Consider the following 13,459-nt stretch of genomic DNA (forward strand, 5'->3'; position numbering starts at 1 on the left):
GGCACTAAAGTTTGCTGAAGGCTTCTATTTTTTTCATAGCCAGTATTTTACTCTCTTTCCTTGGGAGATTTTTCTAAAATATTTCAGAAAAACTTTTTTGTCTTATTTGCATTTTCTGGCTATCTTTTACAATGACGTATTTAAAACATTCAAAATCATGAGTAGATATAAATTCTTAATATTATCATTGTACAAAACATATTAGACTTCAATATAAATAAAGTAGACTTTATTACCATATCCTTTTGGTAATAAAGTATGCAATAGTCCCTCAGTATCTAAGGAAGATTGGCTTCAGGACCCCACCCCCCATACCAAAATCCACAAATGTTCAAGTCCCTTATATAAAACAGCATAGCACAGTCAACCCTCTACACCCACAAGTTCCAAATTTTAGAAAACAAATGTGGATACCATTGGATGCAGGGGACTGATTGTATTTACTATTGGTGTTCAATTGCTACTCTTTTGAGTTTTGATTAGTTAACAGATTGAATGTTCCACAATTTTCCTTTTTAATCACAATCCTCTAATTTAAATTTCCAAAGCTCAAGCTTTTGCAAGGGTACCTCAAAATACGTTTTCATGCTGGATGTATTACCTTTTCACAAAAAGTGACCTTGAGGTACCCAGCGGTGAGGGATCCTGGGAATAGAGCAGAGTTGCTTCATTGCAACTCAACCAGTCTTTAAAAATATACCTTCACACCCACCAAAGGAAGACTAAAGGATATAATCTGAGAAAGTATTTTCATTTAGAAATAATACAGGTTTTAGAAAACCATGCTTTAATATTCTTAAAAAAGATGCAAAAAGACATGGTCTCTCCCAAAAAAGGCTGAGACAAAGGCAGAGCAGCTCGTACTGAAGAGTTCAGATTGTAGGACAACACAAACAGAAACAGAATAAAGTCTATATTGAAGGCAGAAAGAAAGGACTAGACCATTCAGAAATGATTAAGAATTGGCAAGATGAGAATGGTGGGATATTTGTGTGAGGAAATTAGCAGCCTGTGCAAAGAACTTTAAAAAAAAGGGTGGGGATGTGGCCTAATCAAGCACTAAACTTAATGTTATGCAAAGGATGTAGAATTCTAGGAAGGGTGGTCAGAGATGAGAAGTAAACAGAATCAGTTCTTGAAGGCTCTAATATGCATTTTTAAGGAATTTATACACTATCTTGAGGGCAAAGTGGAGCAACTGAAGAGATTTCTTTATTATAGGATTGACACAACAAGACTTGTATATTAGAAAGATTACTCTAGCTGCAATGTGGGAAACAGACTGTGCCTGGAGGCATGGATGTCAGCTTGTTTTAATCCACAGGAGACAGGATGGTGGCTTGGACAAGGTTAATGCTGATGGGGTTGGAGTGAAGTGATTGGATTCAAGAGATATTAAAGAGAATCTTAAAGTGATAAACTAAAAAAAAATTTGATGATTGAATGTGGCAGAAGGGGGAAGAGAATAAAGCAAGGACAAGATATAGGTTTTTACATTAGGTAGCAGAGTTCATGGCAGTGCCATTTAATAAGAGGGGAAATGTAGAATAGAAGGAGGCATGATCTTTTGAAAAACATGGTGACATCAGTCCTTTCATGTTGTGTCTGAAGTATATTTATGACAAGTATATGTATGAGTGCCAAGTGACAGTATCTAATAGCAGTTGGATATATAGATCTGGAGTTCAGAAGAAATCCCTGGGATAGAGATATAGGTCTTGAAACTTGGAGAGGATACATATATAGTGTGGTTTACGCATACAATGGAATATGCTTTTCATTGATAAAAAGAAATCAAGTACTGATATATGCTACAATGTAGATGAACCTCTAAAATATTATGCTAAGTGTTGGGCTTACAAAGAGTAAAGGGAAAATTTAGTGCAGTGTTCGAGAAACCTTAGGAAGAGTGTGTTTCAAGAAGAAAGAGAGATGAATGGATAAACAAATTGTGGTATATACGTACAGTGGAATATTATTCAACCATAATAAAGAATGAAGCTATGAGGTGGATGAACCTCCAAAACATGCCAAGTGAAAGAAGCCAGAGACAAAAGGCCACACGTTACATGATTCCATTTGATATATAAAATATCCAGAATAGATAAATCCTTAGGAACAAAATGCAACCTAGATGTTGCTAGGGCTTGGGAGGGAAGTGGAAATGGGGAGAAACTATTTAATGGGTAAGGGATTTTGGTCTGAAGTGATGGAAATGTTCACAGCTACATAGATGTGGTGGAGGCACAATACTGTGAATGAACCAAATGCCAACAAATTGTTCACTTTAAAATGGTTAGTTTTATGGTATGTGAATTTCATCTCAATAAATTATTTCCTTTTAAAAAAGAAGGAAGGTAAAATGACAAAAACAAAAGCCACTGTGAAATCAAGGAAGAAAAGGATGGAAAAGTTTCCATTTGTTTTAAAGAGAGCTGTTGGTAGTGTAGTGGGAAGAGGCCAGATTGCAGTGGGTTGAAGAATGAGTAGGATGTTCAGAAGTGGAGATACTAAGTGCTGCATCTGTGAAAAGATTGGGCTGTGAACGGGAAAAGAAAGATGCATTTCTAGTGTGAGATGGATGTGCTATCCCAGGAAAACTTTGTTTTTTTTAAGATGGGGTGACCTTAACATGTTTAACGGTTCTCAAGAATGAAGTAGGAGAAAGTGAGAGGCTAGAGTTGCAGGGCTCTTTCTTGCCACGGGGGAGACCGTGAATGGAGGCTTGTTGGTAAGTGTAGTGATGGTAGATTGTGAGATTTCCCATGTAAGTCCTTGTATTTTTAAAACAGGACACGAGAGGAGAAGAAACTGCTGAAACTGAGGGAAGAGAGGATTAGGTAAAGATTTAAGGAAGTGGAGAAGGTTTCAGAGAATCTTTGTGGTGATTAGGAATAAAAGTTGACTTGAGAAACAAGGGGTTTAGTCCCCTGGGGTTTCTAGTGGCAAGATCTACCAGATGGCGTGCTTTCTCCTGAAGCTACCATCTTTTGGGATATAGGAGAAAAGAATGTGGCTAATCTAATTGATCCCTTTAAGATAAATTAAAGTAAATTCCACGTTTGTGTGGGACAGCAGACAATGTGAGTAGCTAGAGGACAACCATTCTTCTTTTTTATGACACAACTTTGCTTAACTTTTTCTAATGAGGGATTGACTGGCATTTGCACATTGCTTTACAGTTTGCACTTCCGTATACCTCCTCTCATTTGATTGCCAATATAACAAAATGGTTTATTATTAAATTTTCATTTGTTAGGTGAGAAAACATAGACTCAGAGGTTGAAATGTGTTAAAGATTCCACATAGGCTTTCGGACTGTCAGGGCTGAGTTTTGGACCATGTCCATGAAGCATTCAGACTATATTTTGTTTAATAACTGAAGGTGGAATTTACCAAAGTATAAGCTGGAGAGACAAAGACAACTCCTTACCTCTGCAGAAGGCTGCCTAGATTGCACACAAATGAGAGAATGGAGCTTTCTGTGAAATCTGACAAATAACAAGGTTGGATGCAATACATAAAATATATATTATATCTTAAAAAAAATCAATCCTTGGTTCACAGCTCAAAATAGCATTTTTTTTTTTCCTGGTGCAGTAGAGGATGCTCTGGTATTATATCAAGCAACATTTAGTGAGCAAAAAAGTAACTGAATGCAATATATTTACCGACAGTAGTGCCAGGGCTTTTTAAGGCACAGTATTGATTTACTTCTTTCAAAACCAAAGTGATAGCAAAAGGGGAAAAATGATTCAGGGAAGATATCTGAGGATTTAAAAGTGGCAAACACAAGTCCATTAGTTTTAAAATGGGTCAAAAGACAAACCAGAAAACTGTGAACTAGTGAATCAGTGAATTCAACATCTATTATAGGGAAAAAACAGGATATTGTGTAAGGGAGAATGTAGGGAGAAAGAAGGCAGAAAAGGAGTTGGAATAAGATAGATTTATGCATTTACAGTCAAGTAAGTACAGATGTTTTCCTCTTACCTGCAGCAATAAATTATGTTTTCTGGTGTTTTATAGTCAGCAGACATGTATAATTTATTTATTAGTGATTTTTAAAAATAGTTATAAAACTATTCTGATAGTTTATTTATCATGGGAGAGTTCATGTAAATAAAGCAGGATCTTCTTTAGTCATCTCTGGCCCTGTAGCTCAGTGTGGCTCAGATAAGGCACCCACTGAGATCTAGAAGGGACAGGCTATATTTGCCTTGCTCCTATTGTTTAGAAAACTCTGCCTTCAGGATTGAATTAGTAGGATAGCAAGCCCTGAACAGCTGGCAGCTTAGTGTAGCTACTGTCAGAAGAGGTTTGTTTTGCTCAACTCACAGCTTACTTGGCCAAATTCTTAGTCACTACAGCATCAGGGAAAATGGGTACAAGGAGAGAGGGGATACCAGAATAGCTGAATCAGTCCTGGAGGTGAAGGAGTGACAGATATTGAGGTCAGATCTATGCTACATCCAACTCAACCTCCATTTGGGGACTTAAACTGGGTTACCATGCTTGTTGCTGTGTTGCCATAGCAACGCCACCACTCTAAGTCATGAGTGATGAAGATAATCTTGCAAAAATGGTAAGCTTTTTTGTATTAGGAGAAGTAGAAAGAACTTTTCACTTTGTTTACTAAACTATACCTTTTTGTTTATAAAATGTGTCCAAAATTCTAGAGTTGGTAGAGCTCTATTCAATCATATTCCCCCCTCTGTCACATTTAAATGTTACTGCTTTTTTTTCCCTGTTGGTTCTTTGACAGACTCGGTAATTAGAGTTTCACTACCTTATAGCTCTCAAAAGCAGTGATTTTCAGTGTGCCACGACCACCTGCTTGTTAAAACGCACCTACCTAACCTCATCCTAGATTTTCTAAATCAGAATCTCTAAAAATGGAGCGCTGAAATCTGCATGTTTAACAAGATCCTTGGGAGACTTTTAAAAACACTAAGTGTAAAATCCATAAAGAGAAGTGCATGTTTCAAAACTATACAATGCGCTGAATTTTCACAATCTGAATAAACTCAGGTAACCAGCACTTGATCAAGAGACAGAATAAGACCAGCAATTCTTGATGACTTGATGCCGACCAGAATATAGCCAGAAACCTCTTGAGTAACCATTCCTGTCACTGCCCCTACCAAGGATAAACACTACCCTGATTTCTAAAAGCATGGCTAAACATCATCTGTTTTTGTAACTTAAACGAATTGAATCAAACAGAATGTAATCTTTTGTGACTGGCTTCTTTTACTTCACATTATATTTGTAAAAATTGATCTGCATTTTTGCCTGTAGTTGTAGCACATTCTTTTTCATTGTTGAATAGAATTATTTTGTGAATATACCATAATTTATGTATTCATTCAACTGTTGATAGACAGTTGGCTAGTTTCCAGTTTAAGACTACTTTGAATAGTGTTGCTATGAACATTCTAGTGCTTTGATTTTTGCAGTATATATGTGTGCACTTCTGTTGAGAATGTCAAAACAAAAATTGCCCTGGATGACATTAAACAGGTAAGAAAGACTTTGTTCAAGGACACTGCAGTAGCGTAGAGATTCAATGCAGTCTAAATTTAACTCCACTGAAAAAACATTTGGAAGAATTATTAAAATATGGGGTACAGGGATTATAGGTCATCTGTATTTGCTAATTGACCATCTCCAATTACCTCTCTTCGTGATAGAAGGTAGTTTTATAACTTGGAGCTGGGCACCGATTGAAGTTAGACTTCTACCCTCTTGTAGAGACTGGTGGGTAGGGGTGCTTTCTTCCTTTTTGGTTATGTTTCAAAGGGATGGCTCCCAGGCCCTTGAAAAAAATAGTCTTGGGTTGTAAAACTGGCAAAAGACTTTTTAAAAAGTTTCATTTCAAAGAAGCAGAGAAAGAATTTATAATAACAAGTTTTCTAAAGTAAATGCTCTACAAATAGGAGGTCAGGGACCAAAAGTAAGGAAGAAGGCTGTGTAAATTTTAGTCAAGTTGAGGGGAATATTAAGGTCATCTTGGTCAATAATATATATAAGAGTGAAATTGGTGGGTCATAGATTATGCAAATATTCACCTTTAATAGATACTGCCATACTGTTTTCCAAAGATGTTGTACTAACAGTATAGGCAAGTTCTGGTTACTCCACATCACTAAAATTTGGCATTTTCCCTCTTTTTCATTATAGTGATTCTCATGGGTATAAGTGGTATTTCACTGTATCCATATATTCCTGTAATACTAATTAATTTTTAGGAGCTATGGGCTTTGAAATTATATCTGAGGCCTTTTCATTATCTTCAGAGACTTCATTATGAGTTTCCTCCTTAGATAAGTTAACACGGTGAATTATATTAATAGAGTATCTAACACTGAACCATCCTTGCATTCCTAAATTTTTCATATTAAAATTTTTTATTTAGCTGTTGAATTATGTTTGATGATATCTTATTGAGGATTATTTCATCAATATTCATGAGTGAGAAATGTCTGTAAGTTTCTTTTTAATTCCATCTTTCTCAGATTTAGGGATTGATGCTAAAAAATTATACAAAAATATTCACAAATTTGCATGACATCCATGAAGAGGAGACAGGCTGATCTTCTCTGTATTGTTCTAATTTTAGTATGTATACCCCTGAAGTGAACACATGCCCATTAAGTCCTTAATTTCAGGGAGTAAGTTGTTCACTTTGCTCTTTTATGGCTTTGTCTATTTTTTATCTATCCTGTTTTTTTTTTTACTATGGTTTATTTTCCTTCTTTTATATCTTCATCCCTTCATTGTCTATTCACTTCTATATATCCAGTGGCTTCAAGACTTTCCGACTTATAGTGGACATCTGATAAATATTTATCAAATTAATGGAGAGCTGAAGGAATAAATTTCTTCTATAATATTCAGCATATTGATTTTAAGGGGGTTTATTTCTTTTGAGGTTTGTAAATTTTTTTCTTGTGAGCTTGGCAGAGGTTCTGTGGAATTTCAATATAAACTGTGATAGAAAATGTTTGCTCTCTCAGGGATCTAGAATTTTCAATATCCTCAAACACTGTTATGTTTATTTCCTAGATCGTGTCTCTATTATCATGTGCATAGCATATATTTAGACTACATACTTGAGCATGCTATAAGCCTAAGTACTCTATTTCTTAATGGTAGTCATTCTGTTCTTTTATTCTAGATATGGAACATATTTTTAACACCTCTCTAGGACAGTATATATATATATATATATATATATATATATAAAATTATAATGTATATTTATATATAATATATATAATATAAATTATAGATATAATTTAATGGCTAGGGCAGTACTTCAAGGATCTGAGCTTCATCCAGGTGACTTTCTTTAATCTTTCCACTTTCTAGGCATCTAGAAAGTCACATCTGTCCATACAACAGTATTAGATTTTAGCCTTGAGGAGCTAATGAAATACCCATGAACTACAATTAAAACACTTTGAAATTGTTGGTCTAATTTTGTGTTTTCTCTTTTTTGCTGGTCCCTGAAGAGTCACTTTATTTTTATGCTTGACTTTATATTTAACAACTTTCTGAATTACAATTTTTTTCAGCTTTTCTCCATGTAAGGAAATAGAATATCTCTTTATCAGTTTGGTCTTCCTTATTTCTGGTAATTTATTTCCTAGTGATTCTCATGTTCACTTAAAATTTACAACCATTGATGGGGGTAACTTAATGGTTTAATAACGTTGATCTTATTCTATTTATAACAGTGACGTAGCATATGGCATTTCTTTGAATTTCTATATGTTCCTTAATGCAAAGAATTTTTAGCATTTTGGTATCCTGCATCAACAGAGTAGGTGTACAAATAGAAGACACAAACCATTAAAATGAACAAGATACGGCCAGAAAGATATGAGAAAATGTACTGAGGAGTAGTTTCTCAGAAGTCAAAGAAAGCTATAACTTCAACAAGAGGTAGTGGTAAATAGAGTTGAATGCCACACAGAACTCAGGTTTTATAATGACAGAAAATTGTCTATTACAGTTGAAATATTAAGACCATTGACCACTGTTGAATTTAGCAATAGTTGTAATTGTGGAGGCAAAGGTCAGATTAATTTGGGTTAGAAAGTAAAAGGGAAGTAAATAAGCAGAGGCAATGAGCGATAATTACACTTTAGAAATATTTAGCCTTGGAGGAAAGGAGAAAAGTTGCCAGGTAGCCAGAATCGATCACTGGGATAGGAGAGACAAGATCATGTTTATAATTCTGAGAGTAAAGAAGCAATAGAACAGGAATGTAATTTATTAAGAAGAGAGATGGAATCACTTGTGAAGTGAATTGGCTGAGGGGGCAGTGGAAATTTGGAATAACCTTTAAATTATGAAAGAAGGTATACAAAGGCCATGATTTTGATGGTTACATAGCTGTGGCAGAACCCATTATTTGTTTACCCAAAAGATATTCTCCCTCTATTTACTTATCATATAAACTTTGATTTTTTTAGGGTGCCAATGTACTCCACTGTAGGGCTGTTAGTCTAGCCATTAATGATTTAATTGAATTGTAGAAATATCTCCGTTTCTTAAACTTTTTGCAGTTCTGGTCAAGGAGGCAAAAAGTTAGGTCTTCTAGGGAGCTTCTGCGTAAGTTTTCCCTTTATTGATAAAAAGAGAAAACTTGACAAAAGATCCCTTTTGCTACTACCCAGATTCCTGACATCGAATATGACTGTTTTATACTTGAGCTATGGAAACCATTCTGAGACTATGAGGGAAGAGTACAAAGACAAACAAAAATCCAACAAAAAGAGAATGACAGAATGGAAGGATAGATGGAGCCAGGTTCTTCCATAATATTTGTTAAGTCCCTGCACCAGACCAGCACCAGACTTGTTAAGCTATGTTCTATGTTATTTACAGTCAAAAGATAACTGATTCAAGTCATAGAAACTTTCCTCTCAATAGTGGTTTGCTATTGTTCATGGAATTATTCAGTCAATTTGAAAGTATCATATACTAAGTAACATCTCTATTTCATTATATTATGAGACTCTGAACTTATAAACTATCTCAAAAAAAAAACCCAAACAGGTTTCACTTTTGTATTTCCACTTTTGTCAAGTAATAAAATTATAGCAAATTTAGTAATTAGTAACTCTCATTAAAGAAGATACCAGAATTGTTTTCCTTCATATTAGCTAACTTCCCATTACTAACATGGATGAGATTTGATAAATGTTAGCTGAATAAATCAATCAAAGGTAACACATTCAGTTAATTTTATGACATACTCTAAAATGCTTTACTTAATTCTTTTAAGATGAATGAATTCTAGCTCAACTATTGTTAGGTGTTATTCTCACCCATTTTATGAAAATTATTTTTTTCTTCCCTATCTTGTGGTTATCAACATATATGGCTCTCTTCTGCTAGTACAATCCAGGAAACTAAGTTCAGCCAATTGGATATAAGCAGAATAATGTAGACAACTTTCAAGTCATATCTTTAGGTAGGAAACTGCATGCATTCCACTTCCTCCCATTCTCCTTTCTTATGGACTGGAACGTGGATGGAACACTAGCAAGTTAGCTTTGACCCTGTAAAGACTAGAAAAACAAAACAAAACAGTACCTTAAGGGATCTGGATCCCTGATGATCTCATGGAACATTATAGCCTATTTGCTCTGCTTTTTTGTTGTTGTTGTTGTTTTAAACATATCATTTCCAATGCCCAGCCATTATGCAAGCCTCTTCTAAACTCAGATACCATCTGATGAAAAATAAAAGAGAAGGAAGTGTTTAGAGAAATCCCGAAAAGTTGAGTATTTCCCCCAGGGAAATTGTATTAATCTGGAAGTGACTAGGTTATACTGATTCTGAAATGGTGGTGTTGTTTATCCACACCCTAACAGAAATGGAGGTCCCTAATAGAATTAAATTCAGTATGGAAGAATATTTCCTCATTGCATTTTACACTTGGGTACAGAGGGGAAGAAAAGACCTCTGTTTCATTAGAAGTGCTAGTAAGAGAAAACAGAATGTGAACGGGCAATTGACATTTATTTTGGAAAGTGTTCATCACAAAAAATGTGAATAAAGTGTTTAGGAGGCACATAATAGGTAGAAATCAATAGAAACTAGAAGAATTAGAAGCATCTTTTAAACCTAATTGCTTCAAATACTTCTGATAACACTGTCACAGGTTGGGAAAAGATGGTTAAATCCTAGGTATCTAGGATTTATTCTCTTTTGAATAAATTTATTCTCTATTCTCTTTTTGGAGAAGAAAGTTCAAGGAGCCTCAAAATTTGGAGACTGCCTTGGAGTTACTTGAAAGAAATAATTTCTATTGTGACTTTGACATTCACATTTATCTTAATTGCTTTGTTTTTTTAATAGCAAATAATCATGTTTTAATACAATAAATAAGTATTGTGCCAAATACATTTCCTTAGAGATGAGACTAAACACATTTCTATAAACAAGCTACCTTAATACCTATCTTTGGAGTCTGTTGGCAGTTGTGCTAAAATGGAGGTTCCTTTGAAGGATGATCATGACAGAGACCAGATTCAGGAATGTTAAAACATAGCAAAGCCAGAAAATTTCTCCCTTGCCTACTAGTGCTTGGAACTCTAATTGAGATTTTCCTAAGCACAACAGAAGATACATTGCTTTCATGTCGCATGCCAAACGAAAACAAATAACAGCCATTCAAGCATTGATATCTCTTAGCTATTGGATAAAGTTTATCAAGGATCTAGAGGTAATTATATCCACTTGATTCTTCCTCTGTTTATGCTAAATAGGAGGTGGATAAAGGAGAAAAGGGAATCTGAATGCTGCATAAATGTAATAATGAGAGAAATAGCATGCACAGATTGTGACAATCCACTTGGAAAAAAATCCAAACTAATTTTGTTCTATTTCTTCTAAACCATCTGAGAGCCTTTCTACATTTACCAATACAGACCAAATTAACTGTGATTGAGTTTATGGAAAGATAGCAGCACATATGCAGATGAAAGCACAGACAGATATTTATGAAAACCTGGGTTTCTATTTTAAAAAAGGGAAAGTTGGTTGTTATTTTGAGGTACATTTAGTAATGCTTAAAAGTGGAAACTTTAAAGAATATGTCACATATTCAAACATGCCACTTTCCCTCAGAAAGAAAGAAGCAAGTTAGAGAGGACAACGTTTAACGAATAGGCCATTGTTAATTGTTGGCTTTGGCTGGAACAGCCTTTTGTGTCCCCAGCTGTATGAATCACCTCTGCAATATGTCCCTTTTGTTTGCATACGGGGATTCAGTGCCTAGCTGGGGGTGGGGAAATGTGTGGAGGAAAACCTGTTACTTTGTTACCCTAGAACCAGATTGTTTCAAGTCTGTGTGTGCATATTTTATTTCAGAGCCTTTCCTTAAATCTTGGCTTTCTGTCCTTCTTTCTTGCATATTTCTGCCCATCCTAAAAGAAAAAACCTAGTTTTGGACCAAAAATAAAATACATGTTATTAATAAATCAAATTCTGTAAATCCCATCTGTTTTTTCTTAAAATTGCCTGTGTGAGATAGAAAATATACTGGCCTTTTACATCACTTGCAAGCATATCTAATCTCTTTATAAAAATGTAGTTTCCATCATGCACTTCCATTTGTCAGTATGTGATTATGTCTCCATTTTATGGGCATACAATCTGTGTCTATATTTACATATAGAAAGTTTATGTTAATTCCAATTTACACATGTACAGTATATATACATTCATTAAGATAAATGTGTCCTAGGCATTTTTATAAGCATTATTTTGTTAAATTCTTTTGAGGTTGGCACCGCTTTACCACTTCAGATATGGAAACTGAGACTTGGAGAAGTTAAAAGAAACTTATTCTTTCTTCTTTTTTTTTAAAGGAACTTATTCTTGCAAAGAGCTATGTAGCACCAACGTTTATCTGCATAAAGACACCCTGGGGCATAGAGGCCAGGCTGGGCTCTGGTGAGAAGTGGAGCCATATTTGAACTGAGGATGATAAGGAGTCAAACTCCTGTTCTTTCGATTACACCAAGATGCCAACACATCTCAAGTCTGAAATGTTCTGCTTTGTCACCCCAAATATAAAAGAAATGCTTTAAAACATTATTTTAAAAGACCGGGTCTCATAATAGAAAATGGATGTTTCATTACATTTTTTGTTTTTCAGTTTTGCCAGTTTAGAATTAAGCTTTTTATTTTCTGTTATAAATTTTATCCTTAAAAGTATATATTTTCACTATAGAAAGTCTGGAATATATCTAAATGTACAAATAGCTCTGGCATTAAGATATAACCACTCTGAACTTCTTGCCTTATATACTTACCATATTTTTGCAATGTACATGTGTCTGTGGGTGTATGATTTTTCTTTTGGAAAATGTGTTAGGAAATATAAACAGTTTGGTTTTTAATATGTGAAAGAGTTTTCATAGCATTTTTTAAATTTTTTGATTTTATTTATTTTTCTATACAGCAGATTCTTATTAGTTATCTATTTTATACATATTAGTGTATCTATGTCAATCCCAATCTCCCAATTCATCCCACCAACACCACCCCCCAGTCACTTCCCCCATGTCCATATGTTTGTTCTCTACATCTGTGTCTCTATTTCTGCCCTGCAAACTGGTTCATCTGTACCATTTTCTATGTTACACATATATGTGTTAATATACGATATTTATTTTACTCTTTCTGACTTACTTCACTCTGTATGACAGTCTCTAGATCCATCCACGTCTCTACAAATGACCCAATTTCGTTCCTTTTTATGGCTGAGGAATATTCCATTGTATATATGTACCACATCTTCTTTATCCATTCGTCTGCTGATGGGCATTTAGTTTGCTTTCATGACCTGGCTATGGTAAATATGTTGCATTGGGGGTGCATGTGTCTTTTTGAATTATGGTTTTCTCCGGGTATATGCCCAGTAGTGGGATTGCTGGGTCATATGGTAATTCTATTTTTAGTTTTTTAAGGAACCTCTGTACTGTTCTCCATAGTGGCTGTATCAATTTACATTCCCACCAACAGTGCAAGAGAGTTCCCTTTTCTCCACACCCTCTCCAGCATTTGTTGTTTGTAGATTTTCTGATGATGCCCATTCTAACTGGTGTGAGGTGATACCACATTGTAGTTTTGATTTTCATTTCTCTAATAATTAGTGATGATGAGCAGCTTTTCATGTGCTTTTTGGCCATCTGTATGTCTTCTTTGGAGAAATGTCTATTTAGGTCTTCTGCCCATTTTTTCATTGGGTTGTTTGTTTTTTTAATATTGAGCTGCTTGAGCTGTTTATATACTTTGGAGATTAATCCTTTGCCCATTGATTTGTTTGCAAATATTTTCTCCCATTCTGAGGATTGTCTTTTCGTGTTGTTTGTAGTTTCCTTTGCTTTGCAAAAGGTTTTAAGTTTCATTAGGTCCCATTTGTTTATTTTTG

At 34.8% G+C, this 13,459-nt stretch overlaps 1 non-coding gene across 1 annotated transcript; it reads right to left on the reverse strand.

The window, feature by feature from the left end:
- Window positions 1-6,539: 6,539 nt before the first annotated feature.
- On the reverse strand, window positions 6,540-6,644 carry LOC132373818 (U6 spliceosomal RNA). The gene has a single exon (XR_009505485.1). It is a non-coding gene; the product is annotated as a U6 spliceosomal RNA (small nuclear RNA).
- Window positions 6,645-13,459: the final 6,815 nt, after the last annotated feature.

Source organism: Balaenoptera ricei, chromosome 10, assembly GCF_028023285.1.
Source record: "Balaenoptera ricei isolate mBalRic1 chromosome 10, mBalRic1.hap2, whole genome shotgun sequence".
Classification (NCBI taxonomy): Eukaryota; Metazoa; Chordata; class Mammalia; order Artiodactyla; family Balaenopteridae; genus Balaenoptera; species Balaenoptera ricei.